Source organism: Podarcis filfolensis (assembly GCF_964270895.1).
Source record: "Podarcis filfolensis genome assembly, chromosome: 13".
Lineage (NCBI taxonomy): Eukaryota > Metazoa > Chordata > Lepidosauria > Squamata > Lacertidae > Podarcis > Podarcis filfolensis.
This window is the reverse complement of record NC_139615.1, coordinates 53,805,470-53,832,886: the sequence shown is the minus strand read 5'-3', so window position 1 is coordinate 53,832,886 and position 27,417 is coordinate 53,805,470. Positions and strand designations below refer to the sequence as shown.

The window sequence follows — 27,417 nt, the reverse complement described above, 5'->3', positions numbered from 1 at the left end:
ACTTGGTGTGACACATCTTGGTTCGACTTCTGGGGTGATTTTGTGCAGCGAGGCATCAGGAGGAAGATCTCAGGATTAGCTAGTAGATATCTGGGCAATCTGCAGTAAAGCAGGAGGGATTTCTGATTCCCAATTATTTAACAAAAGCAGCAGCAGAATGACTTATTTCCACTTTAATTAGGCTTCTGAAATGAAGAAAGCTAACCAGGAGCAGACTTTTATGTGAAAAAAGCAAGAAGGCCCGTTGGGAAGCAATTGAGCGTCTGCTTTGCATGCAGAAGATGCCAGGTTCAATCCTCAGAGGCATTTCCAGGTAGGGTTGGGAGCAGTCTCACCAAGTAGGGCAGGCCAGGCCCACTCGAATATTTTCAGTGAAGGGGCCAGGCCCCCTCAAGGCAATGTCAGCACGCTATGGGGCGTGTGCGCATGGCATGAGCATGACGTGGGGCGTGTGGATGTCATGTGCACAGGCTGTAGGGTGTACTGATATCGCGCAGCCTTGGCCCCCTCAATTGCGGAGGCAAATTGGCACATGTGGTTGGGAGAGTCTCCTTGCCTGAAATCCTGGAGAACCACAACTAGCCCATGGAGACGATGCAAAGCTAGATGGGCCACAGTGAAGTGAAGGCCCAAGACAGGTGTTGATCATCATGTGAGCTGCGCACAGGTGGTCTGAAGCGAGCGAGCTACCACCATTCCTGTGGAGCCTCCTTTTATTGAGACAAACATGCAAGCTAGGCAAATACATTTTTGGGCTGTGACCTTTACACATCTTCCGTCCCAAAATCGTGGGGTGGTACAAAGCTATTTTGGCACCTGTTCCACAGCGTCATTTTCCCCTTGCACAGTGTATGACATAGGAAACAAAAGGTCTCAGGGAAAAACTTACAGACAGGACACCGCTGACTTCTGAGACCGCAAAAGGTCAGACATAGGTGGAACGATGTACCAGACAGCTGTGGCTTGTCTGGGGGGGGTTTCCCTGCACCCCAGGGTCACGCGTGCAGGCAGACGTGGCTGCCTGCTGGTGGAAAGTGTGCTCCCTCCGGACCCCACTGTCCACTCGGCGATATCCCTACATCTCCCCTTTTCTGTCTATCAAAGAGCAGGTCCCGAGTCCACCCGTGCCGTGTGTGTAAAGCCAGGCATACTCCAAATTGGAGGAATTTATAATGCCGGGAGTAAAGTGTTGAAACCGAATTTTGATCAGGAGCAGAGAGTGCCATGACACCAGGACCAGAGCGAACTTTGCAGCGCTGTAAAATAGTGGGAATACATTGCATACCACAATAGTAGCAAATAAGGCAGGTTGGAAACATTACAGCATAGGTGAAGATGTGTTTGAGTCATAGAAGATCAGGAGGTCAGCTAGTGAGCTAGTTCCACAGATAGTCAAAGCCTTCATTGGCAAAGGTAGGCATGGCATGAAAAGAAACAGCATGGAGTCATCAGCAAGTTGGGCAAATATATGGCAGCAGTCAGTGAGGAAATGTCTCTAGTTGTTCAGACTCGAGAGAGAGCTGATATTGTCCAACAGGAACAAAGGCTTGGTGTCACCCAAGTGACTGAAGCGACTTCTTCCCGGTCTGCACTCGATGGTACTACGTCTCGGGTGGCGCTTTACTGGCATCTCCCATAGGAAGCTGGAAGCTTGGAGTCGGACTGGAGCCGGACTGGTCAGGCCATGATGCCAGACCATGCTGGAGAGCGAATCGCATACACTGAACTGGAACTCACAAGAGACCTGTAGGGGTAGAAATAAAGCAGAGCTCCGCCCCCAGGTGGTCAGGGGCCACAAGGCCATACTACTTCAGGTCCACTGCAGATCCGGTAGCTGTTGATATAAAAGGTTGTTAGCTCAAGGTCCTTGGATTTGTGGAGACGTCTGTCTGCTGGTGCAAACCTGTCTGAATCCAAAGCAAGATGGTTAAATGAAAAACCGCAAGGTGTTTAATTTACACTGGATTTGCCTATTGTCAGAAAAGCACTGTTTAATGTTTGGATAAGATACAAGGACTTGCTTGAAAATAAAACCCCAAGGTGGTTGTCACCAATGGAAGTGAAGGCTCAGAAAAAGCTCAATGTGGAGGCCAAATGGCCGAAATATTGGAAAATTTTGGAACAAGAGGGAGACAGATTAAAACTGCAGAGTTTTGAAAAATTAAAAAATAGAGTGCGAGATTGGCTTCATTATTACCAGATAATGGACGCTGTCAGGGGCTCGGGAGCAGGAGCACAGGGGAGAGAGGAAATGGAGAGCGAAGGGGAAGAATCCGAGGGCAGCGTAGGGGAGTATGACAGTGACCCGAGAGATTCCATGAGCTTCTCCAGCGAATCAGAAGATTCCCAGAAGGGGGCGCCGATGGTCAGGGCAAGGGGGGGTCCCAGGGGGGACGCACCAGAAACAAGGAGCCAGCGGGGACCCCCAAAGCAGCAGCGGGGGATCAGGACCAGTTTCCCCACCAGAGCGTAGTGGGGGGGGGGAAGAGTCACATGTGTCAGGACCAGCGTCTCCTCCAGCGGGGAGAGATGAGTCAGGGCTGACCACGCCTCCATCGGAGAGTGGGGGAACGGAGGGGAGGTCAGTTGCAGCTAGCCTCCCCGAAGGGGGAAGCAGTGACAGCAGCAGTGAAACGGTCAGGAGGAAAGTTGCCGGCTGGGCGCGCGCGCCAAGTTCAAATGTACAGGCGCGAGGGACAGCAGGAGACCCGGATTGGGAACCAGCTCCTAAAGCCCGCCGGAGGGAGGGGGAAGACTCAGGGGATTCAGCGTCAGAAGAGTCTAGAAAGGGCGAGACCCCAACGGACAGGCGGAACCAGAGGAGGAAAGAGCAGAGGAAGAGGTGGAGCAAGGCTAGAGTCTTAAACTGGTGTCTGGGGGGAGGAGATTCAGACGGAGCTTCAGCGGTCTAGAGTTTGAGACGTAGAGCTGCACGCTGCGGCTGTGGAAGTGAAACTGAACTTCAATAAAGACTTTCGTACTTAACAACGAAGCGGCGTTGGTCTCGGGCAGCTCTGACAGACGCATATAACTTGGACAAAAAAATTGGCTTCCAGGTGGAAAAATCAAAATTGGAAACAGAACTGCTAGATCCTAAAATTAAGAATTTGTCAAGAATGTATAACTTGCTGTTGAAATGGAATACTCAGGATGAAACGGTGAAATCTGCTATGATTAAATGGGCACAAGATGTTGGACACAACATCATGATGGCTGACTGGGAACAGTTATGGACCACAGGTATGAAGTTCACGGCATGTAATGCCTTAAGAGAGAATATAATGAAAATGATATACAGGTGGTACATGACACCAGTCAAGCTTGCAAAAATCTACCATTTGCCCGATAATAAATGTTGGAAATGTAAAGAGACTGAAGGTACATTCTTTCACCTTTGGTGGACATGCCCAAGGATTAAGACTTTCTGGGAGATGATCTATAATGAAATGAAAAAGGTATTTAAATATACCTTCCTGAAGAAACCAGAGGCCTTTCTTCTGGGCATGGTCGGCCAATTGGTGCCAAAGAAGGATAGAAGTTTCTTTATGTAAGCAGCAAGAATACTTATTGCAAAGTACTGGAAGACACAAGATTTACCCACCCGGGAAGAATGGCAGATCAAGGTGATGGACTACATGGAACTGGCGGAAGTGACTGGCAGAATCCGAGACCAGGGAGAAGAGTCGGTGGAGGAAGATTGGAAGAAATTTAAAGATTATTTACAGAAACATTGTAAAATTAATGAATGTTAGAAGGATGTTGGAATGAAGTTATGGGGTTTTAGCAGAAATGTTATAAAGGATTTGGGAAAAACTGACTGTTAATTGGTGAAAGGAGGGAAAGTAAAGATACATTATATTAAGGTAAATTACAGGACAAAAATTTGAAAAGAGGGAAAGGATTTGCTGAAACAGATAATCGAACTAGAATACAAAAAAGGGAGGTGTGAGGAGGTCAAGGGAATAAGCTAATGAAAGATAAGTTATGGGAAGATGCGCTGTATTCTTTTTTTTTTTTGCTTTTTTAATGGATTTTATTTTTTCGTGTTTTTTCTTGCTTTTTCTCATTCTTGTTTTTTCTTTATTGTGATGTGTTGTATTGTTTCTGTTTAAAATTGTGTTTTTTCTTTTTTCTTTCTGTAACCTTTAAAACTTTAATAAATATTATTAATAATAATAATAAATCCAATTCATTATCGGCTTTTTCCACCTTTCCGATTACAGAATAAGGCAGAGGGTCCCAACGGCTAAACTGTTGGTCCTGAGCATCCGGTGCCCTTGCAACCGGACTGAGCATGTTTAAGTCAGCAAGCTCTTCCACAGTTAGGTGAGAAGATGCTTTTGCCTCCCTAACCATTTGCTCTTCAGCGGAGAGATTTGCCTTCTGAGCCTTTACCGACTCAATAGGCACCGCTGGATCTGCCAAGCCAGGCAGACTTGAGGGCTGAAATGAAGTATCAAGAGAAAGTGTGGGTTTAGATAAAAGAGGTGATTGCTGAGAACTCTGAGAAACCTCAGCTGCAGCTGTTGCTTTCTCAGGTGCTGGCAGCTTACAAGCCAGGCTCAGCGGAGCTGCTATGACCACCCTCGTCAGGGTGGACAGAGCAGATATAGGGGTGATAAGAGAAAGAACAGGCTGAACTTCTGCAGGGCCGAACCGCTGAACCGCATCTCTGCAGAAGTGCCAGGTTTGAAGCACCTGCACGGAGGCTCGTGGCTCCGAATGCAGGATCTGCCCTATTTGCTCCCAGTCCCTGAGCCGGAGAGACCCGCTCTCTGGAAACCAGGGACACCGGGCATCAATTTCTTGCAAGAGAGCATTAAGTGACTTGCAGGAACAGGGATGCCGTGCTTTTGAGAGCAAATACTGAAGATCTTTATGATGCTTCAGCTGCTGGACAGAAAGGGAACCCCCCATCTTTCCTTCCCTCGTATACTCACCGGGATCCTTATAGAGGACGCGAGGACGCGTCTGTAGCTCAAGCCGAGCGAAGTGAGTAGTCTAGCCCCAGAGACGTTGGGCGCCAGATGAAGTGAAGGCCCAAGACAGGTGTTGATCATCATGTGAGCTGCGTACAGGTGGTCTGAAGTGAACCATTCCTGTGGAGCCTCCTTTTATTGAGACAAACATGCAAGCTAGGCAAATACATTTTTGGGCTGTGACCTTTACACATCTTCCGTCCCGAAGTCGTGGGGTGGTACAAAGCTATTTTGGCACCTGTTCCACAGCGTCATTTTCCCCTTGCACAGTGTATGACGTAGGAAACAAAAGGTCTCAGGAAAAAACTTACAGACAGGACACCGCTGACTTCTGAGACCGCAAAAGGTCAGACATAGGTGGAACGATGTACCAGACAGCTGTGGCTTGTCTGGGGGGAGGGTTTCCCTGCACCCCAGGGTCACGCGTGCAGGCAGACGTGGCTGCCTGCTGGTAGAAAGTGTGCTCCCTCCGGACCCCACTGTCCACTCGGCGATATCCCTACACCACAGTTTAACCATTTCTTTTGCTCCTGCACTTGCATAAATGCCATGCACCTTAATGAATATTGCAAAAACATCCTACCGTGGCTGTGTGCAAACCATTCATTTAACACGCATGCGTGCAAACACACACTGCCCCCCCCAATGTTTTGGGAAATGTGTCTGTTAAGGGTGATGGGAAATGTAGTTCTGTGAGAGGTGAGCTACAATTCGAAATATTATTGGGGCAGAGATGCTTAAATGTCTGATAAGCATGTGCTTGGGAGTGCTTTATAGCCTGGAGAGCTCCATGTTCAAGTTCCTGCCCAGCTGGTTCAGCAGTTTTGAAAGCCCCAGTTTTGAAAGCCGCAGTGGCACTGACTTCTGCAAGGCTGGTGGGAGACAAGGAATTGCAACCTGCCATCTGTTCCTCCTCCTCTCCTCCCAAGGAGCTGCATCTCCCCTGCCAACTCCCCCCCCCCATAACATTTGTTAAATTTCATACAAAGACATAACTTTAACATAACAGAAAAAAGAAGACAATAATAAAAGAAGAAGAGAAAATAAAATAAAATAAAATAAAGTAAATAAAGTATTACAGGCCTCACCTATACCACCACATACATAAATACAATAAGACTTAGTTAATTAATTAAAATCCAACTTCATAAACATATTACTTGACTTCCTCTAATCTCTTCCAACTGAATTTCCTTGTAATTGAATGTAGCAGTTTCCAATATCATTATTCCATATAACAATATTCTGGTCATAATCAAATTTCCTAACTTTTCTTATCATACTGTTTCTTATTTGTTTTTTTAATCCTAATTTAATCCTAGGCCTAATTAGTTCTTTAAAGTAGTTACAAATCTTTAATATTACAATATTTATTCAAATAGTCTTTAAATTTCCTCCAATCTTCTTGATATTCCTCTTCTTTCTGGTTCTCCCATTGAGATCAGCCAACTCCATAAAGTCCATCATCTTCATCTGCCATTCTTCTACCATTGGTAATTCTTGTGTTTTCCATTTTTTGGCTAATAAAATCCGTTCAGCAGTTGTGGCGTACAAAAATATTTTTACATCTTTTTTGGGCAATTCAGAACCTGTTATTCCAAGGAGAAAGGCCTCTGGTTTCTTCGTAAATGTATATTTCATCATTTTTTTAATTCATTATAATTTTTTCCCCAGAAGTCTTTCACCTTGGGACAGGTCCACCACATATGATAGAAGGTACCTTCCTTTTCTTTACATTTCCAACATAGATTATCACAGTTATGGTAAATCGTCGCCAGTTTAACAGGGGTTAAGTACCATCTATACATCATTTTCATAATATTTTCCTTTAACATTGTACCTGCAGTAAACTTAACCCCTTTCCTCCAAAGTTTCTCCCAGTGCTCCGTCATTATGTTATGTCTCCCTTGAGTGCTTCATATTTCATCCTTTGTTGGCCCAGTCCCACCACAGACAAAGACAAGCAATTGGAGTGATATTAGCCAGGCAGGGCAGTTCATCAGGCTTTTTGTCTCCTGATACCCTGCTGCTAAACTGTCAGCCAGTGGTGCAAAGCCTTGAGTGTATTAGCTCTTTCCCTGCCCAGGGCTCTCTCTTTCTCCAGATGCCTCCACTTCTTTGGCCTGAAATCAGCTTGTGGTGCCAGCAAGCCTATGCTACAAATATGGAAACTTGGAAACCTAATTAACATTCATTAATTGAAACGGAGAGTTTTTTCATGCAGAGAGAGAGAGAGCGTGCGCAGGTCTGGTGTCCAGGGTCAGCCTGTTCAAAAAGCCCACAGCCCAGAAGGGAGGGGATCATTTACAAGGCCAGACCAGGGCGTGCACCATTCATGCTTGAACTGCAGGTCACCCTATGCACTGGAATGGGGCAGTTTTGGTATGCAACAATGGTACTGAATACCAGTGTTGGTAGTGCTTTTATATATGTTGGAAGCCGCCCAGAGTGGCTGGGGCAACCGTCAGATGGGCGGATACAAATAATAAATTATTATGAATGAATGAATAATAATAATAGTGACCCCCACTTCAGAAAACAGGGTCTTATAAGTAACACCCCCCATTGCCATGTGTTATGCAATGAGACACCAAGGAGTTTTGTGTCCGTTTTTCAGGGGGTCCTCAACAGACAGTTGAGGACAGTCAATTGGGGGGGGGCCTCTGTGGTGGAACTGATGCTGATGCTCTGCATGCAGAAGGCACCATGTGGGCTCTGTTTCCAGGCAAGGGGCTCTTGAATATATACTGATATTATACAAAAAAATGGGGTTGGCTTTTACAGCCCAACTCCCCATCATGGGATTCCGTGTCCCCTAAGCCCATCATTTAATCAGATAAGAAGGGATGGAGGCAGGAACCAATCAAAGCAAGGCAGATCTTTATTTTTCTGTTGCAACAGAGTCCCCCCTGCCTCCCTGCAACTTGCAAGGAGGTGAGGTCCCAGTTGACAAAGACTTTTGAAATTGCCCAAGCCACTGACCACTGGTCCTGTTAGCTAGGGATGATGGGAGTTGTAGTCACAAAACATCTGGAGGGCTGAGTTTGCCTGTGCCTACCTTAGTCAAAGACCACGTAAAAACATCTACCTCACAGAAAGAGGTATCTACAACAGATAATATGCCCGTAAGATAGGATTTGAAGGATTTGTAAGTGAAAAGAACTATTGGGAAAGGTTTTTCCAAGATACTTCCTTCTGCAGAGAAATATTTGGGGTCATTAAGAGTCAAAATGGCTTCAGGATTGCTCTCCTGTACTATTTCAGACATGTGGTTTATATACTTACGGATTTGTGTTTACCTTGTGCACTTATGAATATTCATTTTGTTAATGACACCTTAGAATTCTTATAACACCAGGGACCACCTATAGCCCTCTGCCAGGGACCATCACCCCACCTGGTGATGGTGCTGAGTTCCATAAGGCATAGTGTGAAGACTTTTGGTTTCTCCTGAGTCTACTGCGCATCAATTTCATTTGTGGAGCCCAAGTTCTATTTGCATGTGAAACTCTCCAACCACTTTCTGCATTGTACCATGTAACTGACAGGCTTCAGTATTGGTCCCACCTTAGTATTGGTGACCCGTGGAGCTTGTCCAGCTATTGCTGCCCTCCAACTCCCACCAGCCCCAGCCTGCAGAGCCACTGGTCACAGGGAAGAGTGCAACCGGAATCCAATAGCAGATTCCAGAGGACACCAAGTTCCTCATCCCTGTTCTGAACTAAGAGGTCCCCAATGCACTTTGAGCATTTCCTTTCCCCCCCCCCATTGCTTTAGTTGCCCCTCTCTGTCATATTTGCACAAAGACCACCATGGAGAGTCAGCAGCACCCAGTCATTAGATATGGGGTGACCAGGCAGCCATCTGCTAGGGGTGCTCTGGGTCTGGGTTTCCGGGAGGGTTGGTTTAGATGTCCTGCAAAGTTTCACCTAAGTCTAGGATCCTATGCAATCATTCATGGATGGATGAGAGAAGCTGCCTGTCACCAGGGGCAAAGGAATGCTAACCAGCACCCGGGGCACGGTTTCGGGGGCAGGACAAACTGCCCAGCGGCGCTTGCACCATATGTACGGCGCATGCGCAGTGCTACTACATATTGTGCATGCACATGCGCAGTACGTTATGGCGCTGCGCATGCGCTGTGGGGCAGTTTGACGCCAGAGCCGCTTAAGTGCCGTACAGACGGCAGCAGGATCCTCTGCTCATGGCTGCAGTGGCAGCGGAGGGATCTGTACGAGTGCCATACGAACCGCTCGAGCGCCGTGCAGACGGCAGTGGGATCCCGCCACAGCCGTGAGCGGAGGATCCTCTGCACGTGGCGGTGGCAGCGTGATGGCAGTGACTTGTGCCCCCTGCAAGGTGCCTTCTTGTCACTCCCCTTAGAGACGGCACCCGGGGCAGACCTCTCCCGCCCCCCTTCCTCCACTACTGCCCATCACAATCACACACACCCAGCCCAAGCCAGCTCTGTTAATGACGGGTGTACTTAGAAGTGTGCATCAGTGCAGTAAAGCTACAATCCACAGCCTCATCCCCCAATCCATGCAATGAAGGTTGGGGCTTGCATTCCTTGTGGGGGCCAGGGACAGAGTGGATCACCCAGAGGATTTCCTTCTCTCAACAAAAAAAAGAGCCATCTCAGCCCACAGGCACTAATTTTAGCACTAAACACCTTCTATAATAATCCTCTAAAACCTTCTTAGGGACGTGGGTGGCGCTGTGGGTTAAACCACAGAGCCTAGGACTTGCCAATAAGAAGGTCGTGTTTCGAATCCCCGCGACGGGGTGAGCTCCCGTTGCTCGGTCCCTGCTCCTGCCAACCTAGCAGTTCGAAAGCACGTCAAAGTGCAAGTAGATAAATAGGTCCGGCGGGAAGGTAAACGATGTTTCCATGTGCTGCTCTGGTTCACTAGAAGCGGCTTAGTCATGCTGGCCACATGACTCGGAAGCTGTACGCCAGCTCCCTCGGCCAATAAAGCGAGATGAGCGCCGTAACCCCAGAGTCGGTCACAACTGGACCTAATGATCAGGGGTCCCTTTTAAAACCTTCTTGGGAATGCCACTCAAGTCCTCAGGCATCACAGCAACTGGTAAGAGGAGAGATTCCACGTCCCCAGCTGGCTTACAGGAGAGGTGGCAAAGGTCCAGCAGAAAGGTCCTTGGGGCTATATGTGCTAATGCAATTTCAAAAAACAAATCAATCAGAAACCAGCACTTATGTAGCATGTTTTGAATGTTCAAGGAAAGTCTACATGTGTCCTGTTTGAAAGAGGGCAGTCCGCTATTTGGAAGCAGTCCTCTCTTTGAAAGACTGTCCAGCCCAAGATCAGTTTAAAGAGGAAGAGCCATTAGAAGGGAGAGCAAGGGTGTCTGCAGTAGATGTCCTCAATAATCGCATCATCGTGATGTTGGAGAAGGCCTTACTTGGTCATAACAGTAGCTACTGGGGAACCCATAAAAGAAAGAGTGCTCAGACCCATAAAATGCACAGGCTTATAGAAAGGCATTCCCTCACCTTAGCTTTCTTTACACATGTAGAAATTAAGTCACATTCTCAGAGGAGAAGCTTGCATTATCAGAGCTGGATGCCTGATTCAGAAAGAAGAGTTTTTCCTGCATAACATCATTGACACATTTGTAATACAGTCTGAGTAAGCAGATTCTCCTTTCACACACTTTGTTACAGTTTTTACATCTCTTCCCATGCAGGCTATCAAAGTATGTACTGGAACCTTCCGTGTGCAAAGCTTGTGCTTTCAGCCTTCCCCTGCTTTCAGATCTGGAGTCTGATCGCCAAAGAAGAAGAAGCTCTTATCTCCACATCACAGTAGAAGCAGGTAGGAGACTGCTGGCGAGAGTGAGAGCTAAGGCTTTCCACTGAGTTTATCACAGCAGAGGTCAGATTAGAATCATAAAAGAGTTGGGAGGTACCCCCAAGGGTCATCTAGTCCAACCCCCTGCAATGCAGGAATCTCAGCTAAAGCATCCAGGACAGATGGCCTCCAAGGAAAGAGAGTCCACAACCTACCGAGGGAGACCATTCCACTGACAAGCAGCTCTTACGGTCAGAAAGTTCTTCTTGATGTTTTGTCAGAAACTCCTTTCTTCTAACTGGAAGCCATTGGTTGGAGTCCTACCCTCCAGTGCAAGAGAGAACAAGCTTGCTCCCTCTTCCATGTGACAGCCCTTAAGATATTTGAAGATGGTTATCATATCTCCTCTCAATCTCCTCTTTTCCAGAATAAACATGCCCAGCTCCTTCAACCATTCCTTATAAGGCTTGGTTTCCAGATCCTTGATCCTCTTGGTTGCACTCCTCTGCACACCCTCCAGCTTGTCAACATCCTTCTTAAATTGTGGTGCCCAGAATTGGGCACAGTATTCCAGGTGTGGTCTGACCAAGGCAGAAGAGAGTGGGACTATGACTTCCCTCTTAATGCAACCTAGAAGAACATTAGCTTTTTTTTTTTTTTTTGCTGCTGCTGCATCACACTGTTGACTCATGTTAAGTTTGTGCTCCACCAAGACCCCAAGATCCTTTTCACATGTACTGTTAGTAAGTCAGGTGCCTCCATCTTATACTTGTGCATCTGGTTCTTCATGCCTAACTGCAGAACCTTACTTTTGTCCCTATTGAAATTCATCTTGTTACCTTGGGCCCAGTTCTTCAACCTGTTAAGGTCATTTTGAATTCTGATTCTGTCTTCTGCAGCATTAGCTCCCTCTCCCAGTTTGGTGCCTGCTGCAAATTTGATGAGCATCCTCTCTATTCCTTATAAAGACGTTGATTCAAAATGTGGACTCTACCAGACTTCAATGATATGAGGCTTATATAAACCATGTGCAGGACTGGCATACCAGACAGTTGCTGGGGCTTCAGGTGCCCTAGCGGGACTTATCACTGGCAGGTGGACAGCTGTGAGCCACCCACTATTTTAGTTAACCACAGTTCCCTTGGACAATACTACACTGGGGCATTGTGAGTAAATTTAAAAGTCATTTAAAACTATCCAAGTTGGCAGCCATCACTACTTCTTGGGAGAGTGAATTTCATAGTCTGACTATGCACTTTGTGAAGAAGTCATTCTTTTAATCTGTTCTATATCTTTCAACCTTCAGCATCTTTGGATCATTCCATTGGATTCTAGCATTATTTATGAGTGAGGAAGAAAAACTTCTCTCTGTTCAGATTCTCCACATAATTTTATGCCCTGCTAAAGGGCAGGAAACAACAAGAAGGAAGCAGCTGGAGGGAATGACCTGTGGTTTCCGTTACAGTATCTCTATACTAATGCACAGAGTACAGGAAATAAGCAAGACAAATTTGAGCTTTTAATACAAAATAGAAAATATGACCTAATAGGCATTAGTGAAACATGGTGGGATGAGACTCATGACTGGAATATAGAAACTGAGCAAAAAGAAGACACAGGTAACTTTTGTTCTGTGAGCTTAGCACTGATAAATCTCCTGGGATAGCTGAGTTGGTAGAGCATGACACTCTTAATCTCAAGGTAATGGATTTGAGTCCCAAAAGTTTCCCGCATTGCTGGGGGTTGCATTAGATGACCCTTGTGGTCCTTCCAACTCTACAATTCAATGAATCTGTGAAAGGTCCTAGAACAGATAATTAAACAGTTGGTCTGTGAGCACTTATAAAAGGATTTTGTGATTGCTAAGACCCAGCATGGGTTTCTCCAAAATAAGTCATGCCAGATGAATCTCACTTCTTTTTATGATAGTTACAAGCTTGTTGGATCAGAGGAATGCTGTGAGTTTCATTAAGGCTTTTGATAAAGCCCCCTCCCCCCAATATTATTGTAGAGAAGCTGGTAAAATGTGGACTGGATGAGGTAACTGTTAGATGGCTTTGTAGCTGGTCAAGTTACTGGAAACCAAGTTCTAGGAGAAATGGTTGACGGAGTTGGGTATGTTTAGTCTGGAAATGCCCCTTCATGAATCACTGCCTTGCCTTGGCGAGTGGGCTTGAATAGCTCAGAGAAGCTATGAACTATGCCGTGCAGGGCACCCAAGATGGACAGGTCATAGTGGAGAGTTTTGACCAAACGTGATCCACCTGGAGCAGGAACTGGCAAGCCACTCCAGTATCCCTGCCAAGAAAACTCCATGGACAAAGACAACAGGCATATAAAAGTTATGACGCTGGAAGATGAGCCCCTCAGGTCGGAAGGCGTCCAACATGCTACTGAGGAAGAGTGGAGGACAAGTACAAGTAGATTCAGAGCTGATGAAGCGGCTGGGCCAAAGCCGAAAGGTCACTCAGTTGCGGATATGCCTGGAAGCGAAAGGAAAGTCAAATGCTGTAAAGAAAAATATTGCATAGGAACCTGGAATGTAAGATCCATGAACCTGGGTAAGTTGGATATGGTCAAAAATGAGATGGCAAGAATAAATATTGACATCCTGGGCATCAGTGAACTAAAATGGACGGGAATGGGCGAAATCAGTTCGGATGACCATCATATCTACTACTGTGGGCAAGAATCCTGTAAAAGGATAGTCAACAAAAGAGTGGCGAGAGCTGTAATGGGATGTAATCTCAAAAATGATAGAATGATCTTGATACGAATCCAAGGCAGACAGTTTAACATCACAGTAATCCAAGTTTATGCACCAACTACTGGTGCTGAAGAAACTGAAATTGACCAATTCTATGAAGACTTACAACACCTTATAGAAGTGACACCAAAGAAGGATGTTCTTCTCATTATAGGGGAATCAAGAGATAAAAGGAACAACTGGCAAATTTGGCCTTGGAGTTCAAAACGAAGCAGGGCAAAGGCTAATAGAGTTCTGTCAAGAGAACAAGCTGGTTATCACAAACATGCTTTCCCAACAACACAAGAGACGACTCTACACATGGACATCACCAGATGGGCAGCATCGAAATTTGATTGGTTATATTCTCTGCAGCCAAAGATGGAGAAGCTCTATACAGTCAGCAAAAACAAGACCTGGAGCTGACTGTGGCTCAGAGCATCAGCTTCTTATAGCAAAATTCAAGCTTAAACTGAAGAAAGTAGGAAAAACCACTGGGCTGGTAAGATACAATCTAAATCAAATCCCAGTGGAAGTGAGGAACAGGTTTAAGGATTTAGATTTAGATTTGGTGGACAGAGTGCCTGAAGAACTATGGATGGAGGCTCGCAACATTATACAGGAGGCAGCAACGAAAACCATCCCAATTAAAAGGAAATGCAAGAAAGAAAAGTGGCTGTCCAACAAGGCCTTACAAATAGCGGGGGAAAGAAGGCAAGCAAAATGCGAGGGAGATAGTGAAAGATAGAGGAAATTGAATGCAGATTTCCAAAAAATTGCAAGGAAAGACAAGAAGGCCTTCTTAAATGAGCAATGCAAAGAAATAGAGGGAAACAATAGAATGGGAAAAACCAGAGATCTGTTCAAGAAAATTGGAGCTATGAAAGGAACATTTCGTACAAAGATTACCATAATAAAGGACAAAAGTGGCAAGGACCTAACAGAAGCAGAAGACATCAAGAAGAGGTGGCAAGAATACACAGAGGAATTATACCAGAAAGATATGGATGGCTCGTATACCCCAGGTAGTATGGTTGCTGACCTTGAGCCAGACATCCTGGAGAATGAAGTCAAATGGGCCTTAGAAAGCACTGCAAATAACAAGGTCAGTGGAAGTGATGGTATTCCAGCTGAACTATTTAAAATTTTAAAAGATGATGCTGTTAAGGTGCTACACTCAATATGCCAGCAAATTTGGAAAACTCAACAGTGGCCAGAGGATCGGAGAAGATCAGTCTAAATCCCAATCCCAAAGAAGGGCAGTGCCAAAGAATGCTGCAACTACCGCACAATTGCACACGCTAGCAAGGTTATGCTTACAATTCTACAAGGAAGGCTTAAGCAGTATGTGGAACGAGAATTCCCAGAAGTGCAAGCTGGATTTCGAAGGGGCAGAGGAACCAGAGACCAAATTGCAAACATGCACTGGATTATGGAGAAAGCTAGAGAGTTCCAGAAAGACATTTACTTCTGCTTCATTGACTATGCAAAAGCCTTTGACTGTGCTGACCACAGCAAACCATGGCAAGTTCTTAAAGAAATGGGAGTGCCTGATCACCTCATCTGTCTCCTGAGAAATCTCTATGTGGGACAAGAAGCTACAGTTAGAACTGGATATAGAACAACGGATTGGTTCAAAATTGGGAAAGGAGTACGACAAGGCTGTATAGTGTCTCCATGCTTATTTAACTTATATGCAGAATTCATCATGCGAAAGGCTGGGCTGGATGAATCCCTAGCTGGAATTAAGACTGCTGGAAGAAATATCAACAACCTCAGATATGCAGATGACACAACCTTGATGGCAGAAAGTGAGGAGGAATTAAAGAATCTTTGAATGAGGGTGAAAGAGGAGAGCACAAAATATGGTCTGAAGCTCAACAACAAAAAAACGAAGATCATGGCCACTGGTCCTGAAATATACTCAGAGTCGCAAAGTGATTTCATGCTCTTTATTCAGCTCATAGTGGTGAGGAGGAATGAATGAATGAAAGTCCCCTCAAAGTATCTGCTTTTTATACATTATTTACACAATGGGCTGCACATGATTGGCTAATTCCAGAATTCTACTGTAAGCCAATCAAGTTGTGGATTCACCTCTATCTGGAGCATGATTGGGTGGTTCATGCCAACCAATCATACTGCTGCATTGTTCTAGGACCAATCAGACTGCTGCATTCTGAATCCTACTGTTCTAGGACCAATCAGACTGCTGCCTTTTGGATCCTATTGTTCTAGGACCAATCAGACTGCTGCAGTTTGGATCCTATTCAACTCAGTACATAACACCCCTCCCCTCTAAGTTCCAGTCCTGCCCGGGAGGTCGCATTCATAGTCCTCGAGGTACGCCGGTGGCCTACGTGTGCGTTGCGGCCTGGGGTGTTCCCTGGTCCGGGGTTCAGGTTCTGGCTCATGTTCCAAGGATGCTGGCTGTGATGGGCCTGTTTGGTCTGGTGCAACCGGCTCGCTCAGTCGTGGTTCTGGTTCCGGTGTCCTTTCGGCCTCGCGGGTCCTCTCTGTATTTACTGATTCTGCCTCTCCTGCTGGCCCCTCCTGCTCTATGGGCCTCACTGCCCCTCTGTTCCCTTGGGACTCCTCTGACCTTTCCTCCTCCTGGTTTTCTCCCGGGAATCGTCGCCGTATCTGGTCGCAGTGGCGGCGCCAGCATTGCCCCCCATCCGTTAGCACCTCGTACGACACGGGACCAGTGACCCTGGTGACTGTGGCGGGTACCCATGCTGGGCCTGCCCCAAAATTCTTTGCGTACACTGGGTCCTGGGCCTCGAAGGTCCGGGGGTTCCTGCCTTCCCCCACCACTACCTCATCCTGAGCTCTATCGGGGTGAAGGCGGTCCAATCTGATTGCAAGGCGCCGACCCATTAGTAGTTCAGCGGGGCTCCGGCCAGTCGTTGAGCTGGGGGTGCTGTGCTGTGCTAGAAGGAATGTGGCAAGGCGGTACTCCCAATCCCCTTGCCATCGAAGCAACAGGTTATGGGTGATCAGCAATAAAGATAAGAAACGTTCGTGCGTGTGAGAGACTGCAGCCAGAGGCCAGCCGATGAGACGCTGGGAAGGGTGACTGCAGGCAAAGAGGCTGAGGAGCAGCCAAAGGCCAGCTAAGGAGTAGCTGGAGCCAGCCGGGAGGAACTGGGATCTGCCGGACCGGGAGGTGCTACTGTATCGTAAGTAGGCCGGGCCCCGGGGCAAGATGGCAGACAGCCATGAGTCGTGTGCAGTCCTTTTTGAAGAGGCAGACGGGAAGGAACCCTGGGTCGGTTGGCGGGCACTGAAGAGAGTGGGAGCCAGGCCGGAGGGGGCTAGACGCCAGCCTGAGGGACGCCCAGAGGGGGCCAGATGCTGCACAGAAGCTGGGGAATGCCCAGAGATTCCAGGAGGGGCTGTGGGACGCCCTGGAAGCCCAAAGTGGGCTAGAGCCGTGTCAGGAAGCTGCTGCAATGCTTTGACACGCCAACGTGACAGGCAGCCGTGTGCTGGAAAGCTGCTGAAAGCTGGGAAGAGGAAAGCAGTGGCAAGCTGTTCCTCTGGAGGCTGTGCACCTAAGTTTGGGGGTGCAGGCCAGAAAGGCCAGTCCAAGGGTCTTGAGAGTGCCAAGGCTGTTTGGCAGGAGCTGGAGAAGGTTTGCAGAGAAACCACAGAGCTGGAAGCCAAAAGCCACGTCCCCAAGCCTCAAAGAGAAGCCTCTAGTAGAGCTGCTGGCAAGAGTGGGGGGGCACTGACGTCCAAAGGCAAGTTTGAAAAGTTTTCCGTTCGTTGCTGTTTTGTTTGCGGTTCTCCGGAGCACCTGCGCAGAAGCTGTCCACAGCGAGACAAAGGGCAGGAAAGTCCCAAGGTCACTTCCCATGGGAACCAGCCGGGTTTCCAGGGCAACCAGACCAGAAGAGGGGGCAGGCGTGGGAAACCGCAGAAAGTACGCGCTCCAGAAGGGGAGGAAAACGCTTATCAGCTGTCTGCGTCTATGGCAGTTTTGGACAACAACAACACCTGCAGCGGAAGCCCCAAGGTCGGGGGCAGCAAGAAGTCAGTTGCTAAGGCAACAAAGAAGGACAACTCCGGAGGGGGGAGAGTCCTACGTTGGGTTGTTGACTCGGCTGCGAATGCCCATCTGGTAACAGCGCCACCTGATGGACAAATGTGGAACTGCAAGGCTGTTTCAACTGAGAAAACAGTTAAATTTGCTACAGGTTCACAGGGACATGTGACCCATGTTGCTAACATGTTTGTCTCTTTCTTGCAGGATGAACTGAAGGTCTATGTTCTCCCTGAGATAAAACACTGCCTGTTATCTGTACCTTGTCTTTTACAGGAGGGATATTCAGTGAGTTTTGAGAACAATGTCTGTACAATTTCCAGAGGGGGGAAGCAACTGGTACGTGTTGAGAAAAATCAGAACAATCTCTTTGTTCTGGAATCACCTCTGGAGGGAAAGGGAGAGGGGAACACTCATGTTTCATGTGCATGCGTGTGGCACAAGAGGATTGCACACGGGTCTTGTGATGACTTGCAGGTGTTATCAGAATGCACCAAAGGGTGCAAGGTAAGAGAATGTGGTGCAACACTAAATTGCAGGGCTTGTAGAAAAGCCAAGAGCAAGGGATGCAGTTATCCCAGAGTGGAGAGGGTGACCACAAAGCCTTTTGAGCTTGTGCACGCAGACCTGTTTGGGCCTATGCCTCAGCCAAGTCTGGGCAAAGCCAGGCATCTGCTGATTTTGATCGATGATTTTACTAGGAACTCCTGGGCTTTTTCTCTGACAACGCAGGAGGAAGCAGCGCAACTGATCAAAGATTGGGTTGCGGCGGTGGAACAGAGGTTCTCCACCAAGGTGCAAGGTTTCCAGTTTGACCGTGGTTCAGAGGTCACTGGGTCTGCTCTAAAGAGTTTCTTTCGCCAGAGGGGGATACGTCACAAGGTGACTTCGCCTCAGGAGAGTGGCGTGGCAGAGCTGAGGAGTAAGGCTCTGATTCAAGCTTCAGAAGTCCTATTGAGTGACTCTGGGTTGCCTCACAGTTTCTGGGGGGAGGCAGTAAAAACGGCCAATTTCACGATGAACAGGTGCTACAATGCAGTGGTAGGTGACACCCCATATTTCTTGCTCAACGGACAGAAGCCACAGGTGCATTTCTTCCGTTCGTTTGGTTGCAGGGCCATGGTGCCTGTACCAAAGTGGTTGCAGCAAGAAGGTGGTCCAAGATACCAGGAAATGATCTTCTGTGGGTATGAGCCCGCGACAAAGGGGTGGAGATTTGCGTACCCAGAAGGTGATCAGACCAAGCTTCTGGTCAGCAAGCATGCTGAGTTCAAAGAGCAGCAGGGAAATAGTTCAAGGCGCAAAGTCAGCCATGACACTGTCTCAGATTGTCTGTCTGAATCCGAATCTGAGCAGGAGGGAGAGCCAGATAATGGTGATCTGGCCGATGATCAGGATCAGGACCAGGGGGAGGCGTCTCCACAGGTTGTGAAAGGAGTGTCCAAGAGTGAGCCCTCATCTCCTGTTAGAGTGATGGAGAAAGCTCACAGACGGGTCAAGTCAGAGGGGGACTCTGATGAAGAAGACGCTCTTGCTGGCCCCATTGGGTCAGGAGAAGAACCCCAGTTTGTGCCCAGGCGGTCTTCACGGGCAACAAAAGGGAATTCCACCTGAGAGGTTTCGAGTCACAAATGCGTGGGTTGGTCTCGCACAGTGCGAACCAGAGATTTGTGAGGAGACTCAACAGGCAGGTGGGAAGGTGTGGGACACACAGAGGTCTGTAAAGGTGTGCTCACAAGTCCTCTCAGAATGTGATGCGAGAGGGGGTGTTGAGAGAGTCAGAACTTACAGGGTTAAGAAGTTCTGAGTGACGCTTCACATTCCGAGAGGTGTGTTTAGAACACGGAAGTGGGAGTGGTCTGTATCTCTGAGAGAGAGAAAGACACACACAGTGTGCGTGTTTGCTCCGTGGAGAGCAGCAGCAAGATGTGTGCTCTGTCGCCAGGAAGTTTATAGCTGTTGTGTTTGCTAAGAAATAAAGACTTTAAAGATAAGGAGACTGCTGCGTTTCAGCCTGAGTTATTACCACACGACAGAACGTTCCTGCTTCTGCTTCTGCTGTGTTTACTCTGCTGGAGTCATTGGTCTTTGGGAGAGGTCAGAGCTGCGCAGGGAAGTGTGCCGGACCCCCGGACGCCATCGAAGCAACAGTCCGCACCATGCGTTCTGCTTGGCCATTGGTGGCAGGGTGGAATGGCGCCGAACGGATGTGGCGGGTGGCGTTCTGCGCTGTGAAGGTTTGGAATTCTCCTGACGTAAATGCAGTCCCGTTGTCTGAGACGAGAGTGTCAGGGAGCCCGTGGGTTGCAAACAGCCTGCGTAGTACCCGGATGGCTGCGGACGTAGAAGTGGACGGTACCAGTGCAACTTCCAGCCATTTGGTGTAGGAGTCCACCACTATGAAGAATGTTTTCCCCTGAAAGGGGCCAGCGAAGTCCACATGCAGGCGTGACCATGGTGCTCGGGCGGACTCCCAGGACTGGACTGGGGCCCTTGGGGGATCTGGGCGGGATTCTTGGCAGGCCTGGCAGTGTTTGACCCAGGCCTCTATCTCTCCGTCGATCCCCGGCCACCACACATAACTCCTGGCAAGGGCCTTCATTCTTACTACCCCTGGGTGTGTCTCGTGTAGGGCTGTGAGGACCCTTTTGCGGAGGGGCTGGGGAACAACGACCCTGCTTCCCCATAACAGGCACCCCTTGTGGGCCGACAGTTCATGTTTGCGGGTTGTGTAGCCGGCGAATTCTGGCCCGGGGCTGCTGCTGGGCCATCCCCTCCACACCCAGTCCAGGACCCGGGAGATGACCCTATCTTTCTTGGAATGGTGTGCAACTTCTTGTGCCTGAATGGGACGGTCGGGAAGCAGCTCCAGGCTCATAACCTCTTGTGCAGGTGCTGGGTCGGGGCCTGTTTCCGGTAGTGGTAGCCTGCTGAGGGCGTCCGCATGGCCCATCGCCTTCCCAGGGCGGTGAATCAGTGCATACTGGTAGCTGGCAAGGAAAATTGACCACCTGAGGACACGAGGAGACAGCACTTGGGGGGTCTGCTTTTCGGGGGCAAACAAGCCAAGCAAGGGCTTGTGGTCAGTCACCACGGTGAAGGGCCGCCCGTACAAGAAATCATGGAATTTTTTTACTCCCTTCACGATTGCCAGACGCTCCTTGTCAATTTGCGAGTAGTTCCGCTCGGTTGCGTTGAGTGTCTGGGAAAAGTATGCCACCGGTACCTCTCTTCCATCCGGGAGTTGGTGTCCCAGGACAGCGCCAATGCCATAGGGTGAGGCGTCGCATGCTAGCACCACCGGCAGCCTCTCGTCGAAGTGTGCCAAGACCGAGTTTGAGACAAGCAAGTCCTTGACTGCCTGGAATGCGGCCTCCTGGCGCTGGCCCCACACCCAAGGGGCCCGCTTGTCCAGGAGTCTGTGTAGGGGCTCCGCTACCGCCGCCTTGTGGGGAAGGAAGGAATGGTAAAAGTTCAATAGTCCCAAGAAGGCCTGAAGTTCAGTCTTGTTCTTGGGCGCTGGGGCATCACAAATGGCCTGTACCTTGTCCCCAGTCGGGTGGACCCCTTCTGCGTCCACCATAAATCCCAGAAAGTCCACCTGAGGCACTCCTAGTAGACATTTTTCCCGCTTCACCTTGAGACCCGCCGTCTGGAAACGGTGCAGAACGGTGCGGAGGCGGTCCTCAAACTCCTCTGGTGTAGGCCCGGCAATCAACACATCATCAAAGAAGGGGGTGACGCCAGGAATCCCTTTAAGGAGAGAGTCCATTAGATTCTGGAATATGCCTGGTGCCACGCTGACACCGAATTGCAGCCGCTTTACCCTGAACGCTCCTCTGTGCGTCACAATCGTCTGTGCCTCTGCTGTGGCCTCATCTACTGGCAGTTGTTGATATGCTTGGGCCAAGTCCAGCTTGCCAAAAATTTTTGACCCAGCCAGGGTGGCAAGGACATGGCTGACCACTGGCACTGGGTATGCATGGGCCGTGAGGGCCTTGTTTATGGTACATTTGTAGTCTGCGCAGATGCGGACCGAACCATTAGGCTTGACGGGTGTGACAATTGGGGTTTCCCAGGGGGCATTAGGCACCGGCTCCAGCACTCCTTGCTCCACGAGTCGGTCCAATTCCTCGTCTATACGGGGTTTCAGGGCGAACGGGACCCGACGGGCCTTGAGCCTGACTGGTCGTACTGCGGGGTCAAGCTGTAGAGCAATGGGGGGGCCCGTATACTGTCCCAATTTCCCATCAAAAACCCCCGGAAATTCCTTGCATATGGTGTCCACGTCCACTTGTAAGGTAGTGTGGTTCACCCCGGTGACGGCTAGCCCCAGTGGTCCAAACCATGCCAATCCCAGTAAGCTAATGTAGGGGCCCTTGACCACAAGCAAGTCCAGTTGCCGCGTCCGCCCTCGGTATTGCACCCTGAAGGTCCCCACCCCCATTGTGGGGACCTTACGTTTCTGGAAGTCCCGGAGGGTGAATGGGGCCGGCCTGAGTTTGGGACCCCCAGTAGGACACAGTTTCCTTAAGGTCCTTGCCGAGATTATGGATAGAGTTGAACCCGTGTCAAGCTCCATGCGGCATGGGGCCCCCTCTATCTGTACCTCTACATAAATTTTCTCTACGTTGGGGTGGGGCAACTGGTATACCTGGAAGTCCGTGAGCTCCGTCGAGTTGCCTTGGTGTGTTGGGCCCCGGGACCTGGGGCTCTTGGATTGGTCATCTGATGCCTGGCGTCGAGTGGGCCGAGCTCGACACACCCGGGTGATGTGTCCCAATTTTCTGCACTGCCTGCACTCTGCGTTGCGGAAACGGCAGGTCCTCCTCTCGTGACTTTCTCCACAGCTTGCGCAGTTCCCTCCTTCTCGTCGAGGCAGCTGTGGTATGTGGGCTGCTTGAGTGCACTGCTGTACTCGGTGCACCTCCTCCCTGTTGGATCCTGAGTCGTCGGTGAGGTCTTCGTGGTGGACCCTCAGTTGGGACGGCTGGCTCGGCCGTGCCTCTTGCGTCGACCTCTCGGCAGCTTCCGTTGCCAGGGCCTCCTCCAGAGCGACCTGGAACGTTAGGTCCTTCTTAGCGTAGAGGCGTCGTTGCAGCTTCTCATCCTTCAGGCCACCGACGAGGCGGTCACGAAGCATGTTCTCCAGCTCTGAGAAGTTGCAGAACCGGGCAGCTTGGCGGAGAGAGGTCACAAACCCAGTTATGGTTTCCCCAGGGGCTTGCCGCTTTGCATAGAAGGCATTTCGACGAGCCACCACAGAGGGCTGTGGCGAAAAGTGCCCCTTCAGCTGTTCCATTATTGTTTTGTATGGAACAGTAGCGACGTCTTCGGGTGCAAGGAGAGCCCGGGCGATTTCAAACGTCTCCTCTCCACAGATGCTGAAGAATATTGCCCTCTTCTTGGCGTCTTCTTCATCGGTGACCCCTTTGGCTTCTAGGAGGAAGGTGAAACGGGAGGCGTACGCTTCCCAGTCTCCAGATGCTGGGTTGAACGGCGAGAAGCTGCTGTCGGTTGCCATTCTGAGTTCCTTGTGTCCCGGAGCTGAAGCCTGGATACACGGTGCGAGGCAGCGGTGCGGCAGGTGGCGGTGCTGCGGTGCTGTGTGTGGCAGTCAGCTCAGCGGGATCCCACCTTCGTCGCCAGTGAAATATACTCAGAGTCGCAAAGTGATTTCATGCTCTTTATTCAGCTCATAGTGGTGAGGAGGAATGAATGAATGAAAGTCCCCTCAAAGTATCTGCTTTATATACATTATTTACACAATGGGCTGCACATGATTGGCTAATTCCGGAATTCTACTGTAAGCCAATCAAGTTGTGGATTCACCTCTATCTGGAGCATGATTGGGTGGTTCCTGCCAACCAATCATACTGCTGCATTGTTCTAGGACCAATCAGACTGCTGCATTCTGAATCCTATTGTTCTAGGACCAATCAGACTGCTGCCTTTTGGATCCTATTGTTCTAGGACCAATCAGACTGCTGCAGTTTGGATCCTATTCAACTCAGTACATAACAGGTCCCATCACCCTCTGGCAAATAGAAGGGGAAGAAATGGAGGCAGTGAGAGATTTTACTTTCTTGGGCTCCATGATCACTGTAGATGGTGACAGCAGCCACAAAATTAAAAGACGCCTGCTTCTTGGGAGAAAAGCAATGACAAACCTAGACAGCATCTTAAAAAGCAGAGACATCACCTTGCCAACAAAGGTCCGTATACTTAAAGCTATGGTTTTCCCAGTAGTGATGTATGGAAGTGAGAGCTGGATCATAAAGAAGGCTGATCGCCGAAGAATTGATGCTTTTGAATTATGGTGCTGGAGGAGACTCTTGAGAGTCCCATGGACTGCAAGAAGATCAAACATCCATTCTGAAGGAAATCAGCCCTGAGTGCTCACTGGAAGGACAGGTTGTGAAGCTGAGGCTCCAATACTTTGGCCACCTCATGAGAAGAGAAGACTCCCTGGAAAAGACCCTGATGCTGGGAAAGATGGAGGGCACAAGGAGAAGGGGACGACAGAGGACGAGATGGTTGGATAGTGTTCTCGAAGCTACCAGCATGAGTCTGACCAGACTGCGGGAGGCAGTGGGAGACAGGAGGGCCTGGCGTGCTCTGGTCCATGGGGTCACGAAGAGTCGGACACGACTAAAGGACTAAACAACAACAACAGTCTGGAAATGAGGAGACTGAGAGGATAGCCATCTTCAACTATCTAAAGGGCTGTCACATGGAAGAGGATGCAAGCTTGTTTTCGCCTGCTCTGGAGAGTAGGACTCAAACCAATGGCTTCCAGTTAGAAGAAAGGCGATTCTGACTAAACATCAGGAAGAACTTTCTGGCACTGTTTGACAGTGGAACGGTCTCTCGTGGAAGGTGGTTCCTTCCAACTCTACAATTCTATAATTCTGTGATGCATGTCACCTCTTGCTTGCCTTTCATCAGAACATAAAAGCCTCTAATCCTGTAACCTTTCCTTCTATGGGTGACACTCCGTCCCCTTGATCACATGGGTTGCCCTTTTCTGAACCTTTACTAAATCATTCTTGACATGAGGCCAGCAGGATAATACACAGGACTCCAAGTCTGGTTGCAACCCAGATTTGTAGAGACATCACAATATAGGCAGTTTTATTTTCAATCCCTTTCCTAATAATTCCTAGCGTGGGAGTCACTTTTCTCATAACTGCAGGAGGCAGTGGAAGACAGAAGTGCCTGGCGTGCTCTAGTCCATGGGGTCACGAAGAGTCGGACACGACTAAACGACTAAACAACAACAAAACACCTGTAAAATTAGCAAAAATGTATAGAACTGCTTCAAATGTTTGCTGGAAATGTAAGGAGAAACAACACACGTTCTACCATATGTGGTGGACGTGCAAGATAAGAAAAGCATTCTGGGAAATGATTTACAAAGAGTTGAAAAAAATGTTTAAAATAACATTTGAGGGGAAAAACAGAGGCTTTTTTTGCTAGCTATTCTAGGTACAGAGATTCTGAAGGAGCAGAAACAACTATTCATGTATGCAATGACAGCAGCGTGGATACTACTGGCCCAGAGATGGAAAGAAGATAAAGTTCCAGCCAGAGATGAATGGCTTGTGAAGATGATGGACTACACCAAAATGGCAGAACTGACTGGGAAAATCAGAAATGAGGAAGAGAAGAATTTTAAGAAGGAATGGGAAAAAATTATAATGTCTTTAAGAGAATACTGTAAACAACTAAAAATCCTTTGGCAGGATTGAAGTAATGCTTGTAATGTACGAAAAACTATGGAAAAACGGATTACTATTCTTTTTTAAAAATAGAGAAAATAAGCGGGGAGGGGGATTGTTAATGGTAACCGTGGAAGGACAGAGGGAAGTCAAAGGATTCAGGGAATCCTAAATGATGATGTGGATTTGTTTGAATTTAAATTTGTTATGTAAAACTTAATAAAAATATTTTTTAAAAAAATTCCCCTAGGTTATATTTGCTGCTGTGTTCTTTTTCTGTGTTATGAAATTGTTTTTGCACTGTTTGGTTTTAAGGAATGAATGAAGTTGTGGCAGAGTTCAAATGCAGAGGATATCTGAAATTGCTGAACTGCTGATGTTGAGTTTTTACCTGTTGTCTGCTGATCTGCCCTGCTGTCATGTGACTACACCATCAGCCTATTATTTGTACATGTTGTTGTTGTTGTTATTGTTAGTGCTTTTTCTGGGGGTACACAGGGGTATGCATACCCCTAAACATTTTATGGATCTCTGTACTTTTCTCCATCTACTGTATTTATTTTTCTCGATTTGAACTGTAAAATGATGATTTTCTTGAGTCAAAATGAGAGTACCCCTAAACATTTTTTTTTAAAAAAAGCACTGGCTGTTGTTCCTCTTTGTGCCCCTTGCCCTCTGCTTTGGGTAACATCTTTCCCAACAGCATTCTGGAGGACTCAAGCAAACTTGCCAGAACCTCTTGACATTTTCATGGGTTCTGTCCAATGGTGGGTTTGGGATGCTTTTTTCTAATGGGTCAATCTCTGCTTTCTTTTGCCCCTATGAACCAAGAGCAGAATCCTGTTCCCACAATCTCTTTCACAAGACATGGGGAACATGCTATGTCTCCTTCCAGCTCTTGCTGGGCTGCAATTCCCTTCCTCACTGACCATTGTACATGCTGCCTGGAGCTGCCTGGAGATGAGAGTCCAACAACACCTAGAGTTTGCCTCTCTCTGCTTTGGGAGGGGTAGGGGGATTGCACCTGCTGTTTCTCGTCAATGACATTTGTTGAGAAATTCCAAGCAGTTATTTTTGCTACCAGATATTATACAATGCCTGGTGGCCACCTGCTGGCTCTCTAATGATCACTCTTTTGTGTTATTCCCTCCTTCCCTTGGCAACAGTTATATTAGGATGACGTGTTTGGGGGCACTAGGAGGGTAGGTCAGCCAGGCTTGGCTGCAGCTAACTAGTCTGACACAGGCACTGTCAAGTATGAAGATCTGTTTTCTTTTGAAGAAGAAGCCAACGCACAGACCCTCCATTCAATCCAAAGCTGTGAGGATCAGCAGAAACAATGTTCCTGCAGAAACATGTCTTTGACCCAAACATGGCAGGAGGGTCTCCTCTCTGGGAGAGAGGGAGAAAGACAGTTCAGTTCATATTTGCAAACTTCCATCATTCACACTTCCCAAAATGGAACACTTTCTTTCTTTCTTTCTTTCTTTCTTTCTTTCTTTCTTTCTTTCTTTCTTTCCTATTCTTTCCTTTTCTTTTCTTTTCTTTTCTTTTCTTTTCTTTTCTTTTCTTTTCTTTTCTTTTCTCTTTTCTTTTCTTTTCTTTCTTTCTTCTTTCTTTCTTTCTTTCTTTCTTTCTTTCTTTGCTTCCTTCAACCAACTTGATCACCCACTTGCTGCTGCTCAATTGCCACCCATGACCTTCCAGCAGCCCCACTAAGGATGGACATAGCCAGGATTTATGTTGGGGAGCAGGATATCCTCTTCCCTCCTCATCTCTTTTTCCTTTTGTGCTATGTATTTTAGATTGCAAGGAAGCAGGCCAGGGGGGTGTAGTTCTAAGAGCTGTGTGCCAAGGACATTCAACAGGTCAAGTTTCCTAATCACTACATCTCAGGGGGGAATGTCTCAGTCTTTTTTCATTCCCATGAGGCTGGAGAAGGAGAATTTCTTGTGGGTGGATTGGGACGCACCTTCTTCCTTTTGGATAGAGGCTAGCCTGGGCATGAGAGCCTGGTGGTGCTAAAGAGCAGCAGTGAATGCTACCCTCCTCTGACCCACACAGGACTACTGAGTAGCTCTTTGGGCTGAGGGCTGCAAAAACAGCCCCT

General features: G+C 48.1%; 1 long non-coding RNA gene across 1 annotated transcript; it reads left to right on the top strand.

Moving 5' to 3' along the window:
- Positions 1–27,417, top strand: LOC310748322. The gene is made up of 3 exons (XR_014541293.1): positions 1–313; positions 10,689–10,816; positions 27,113–27,417. It is a non-coding gene; the product is annotated as an uncharacterized lncRNA (long non-coding RNA).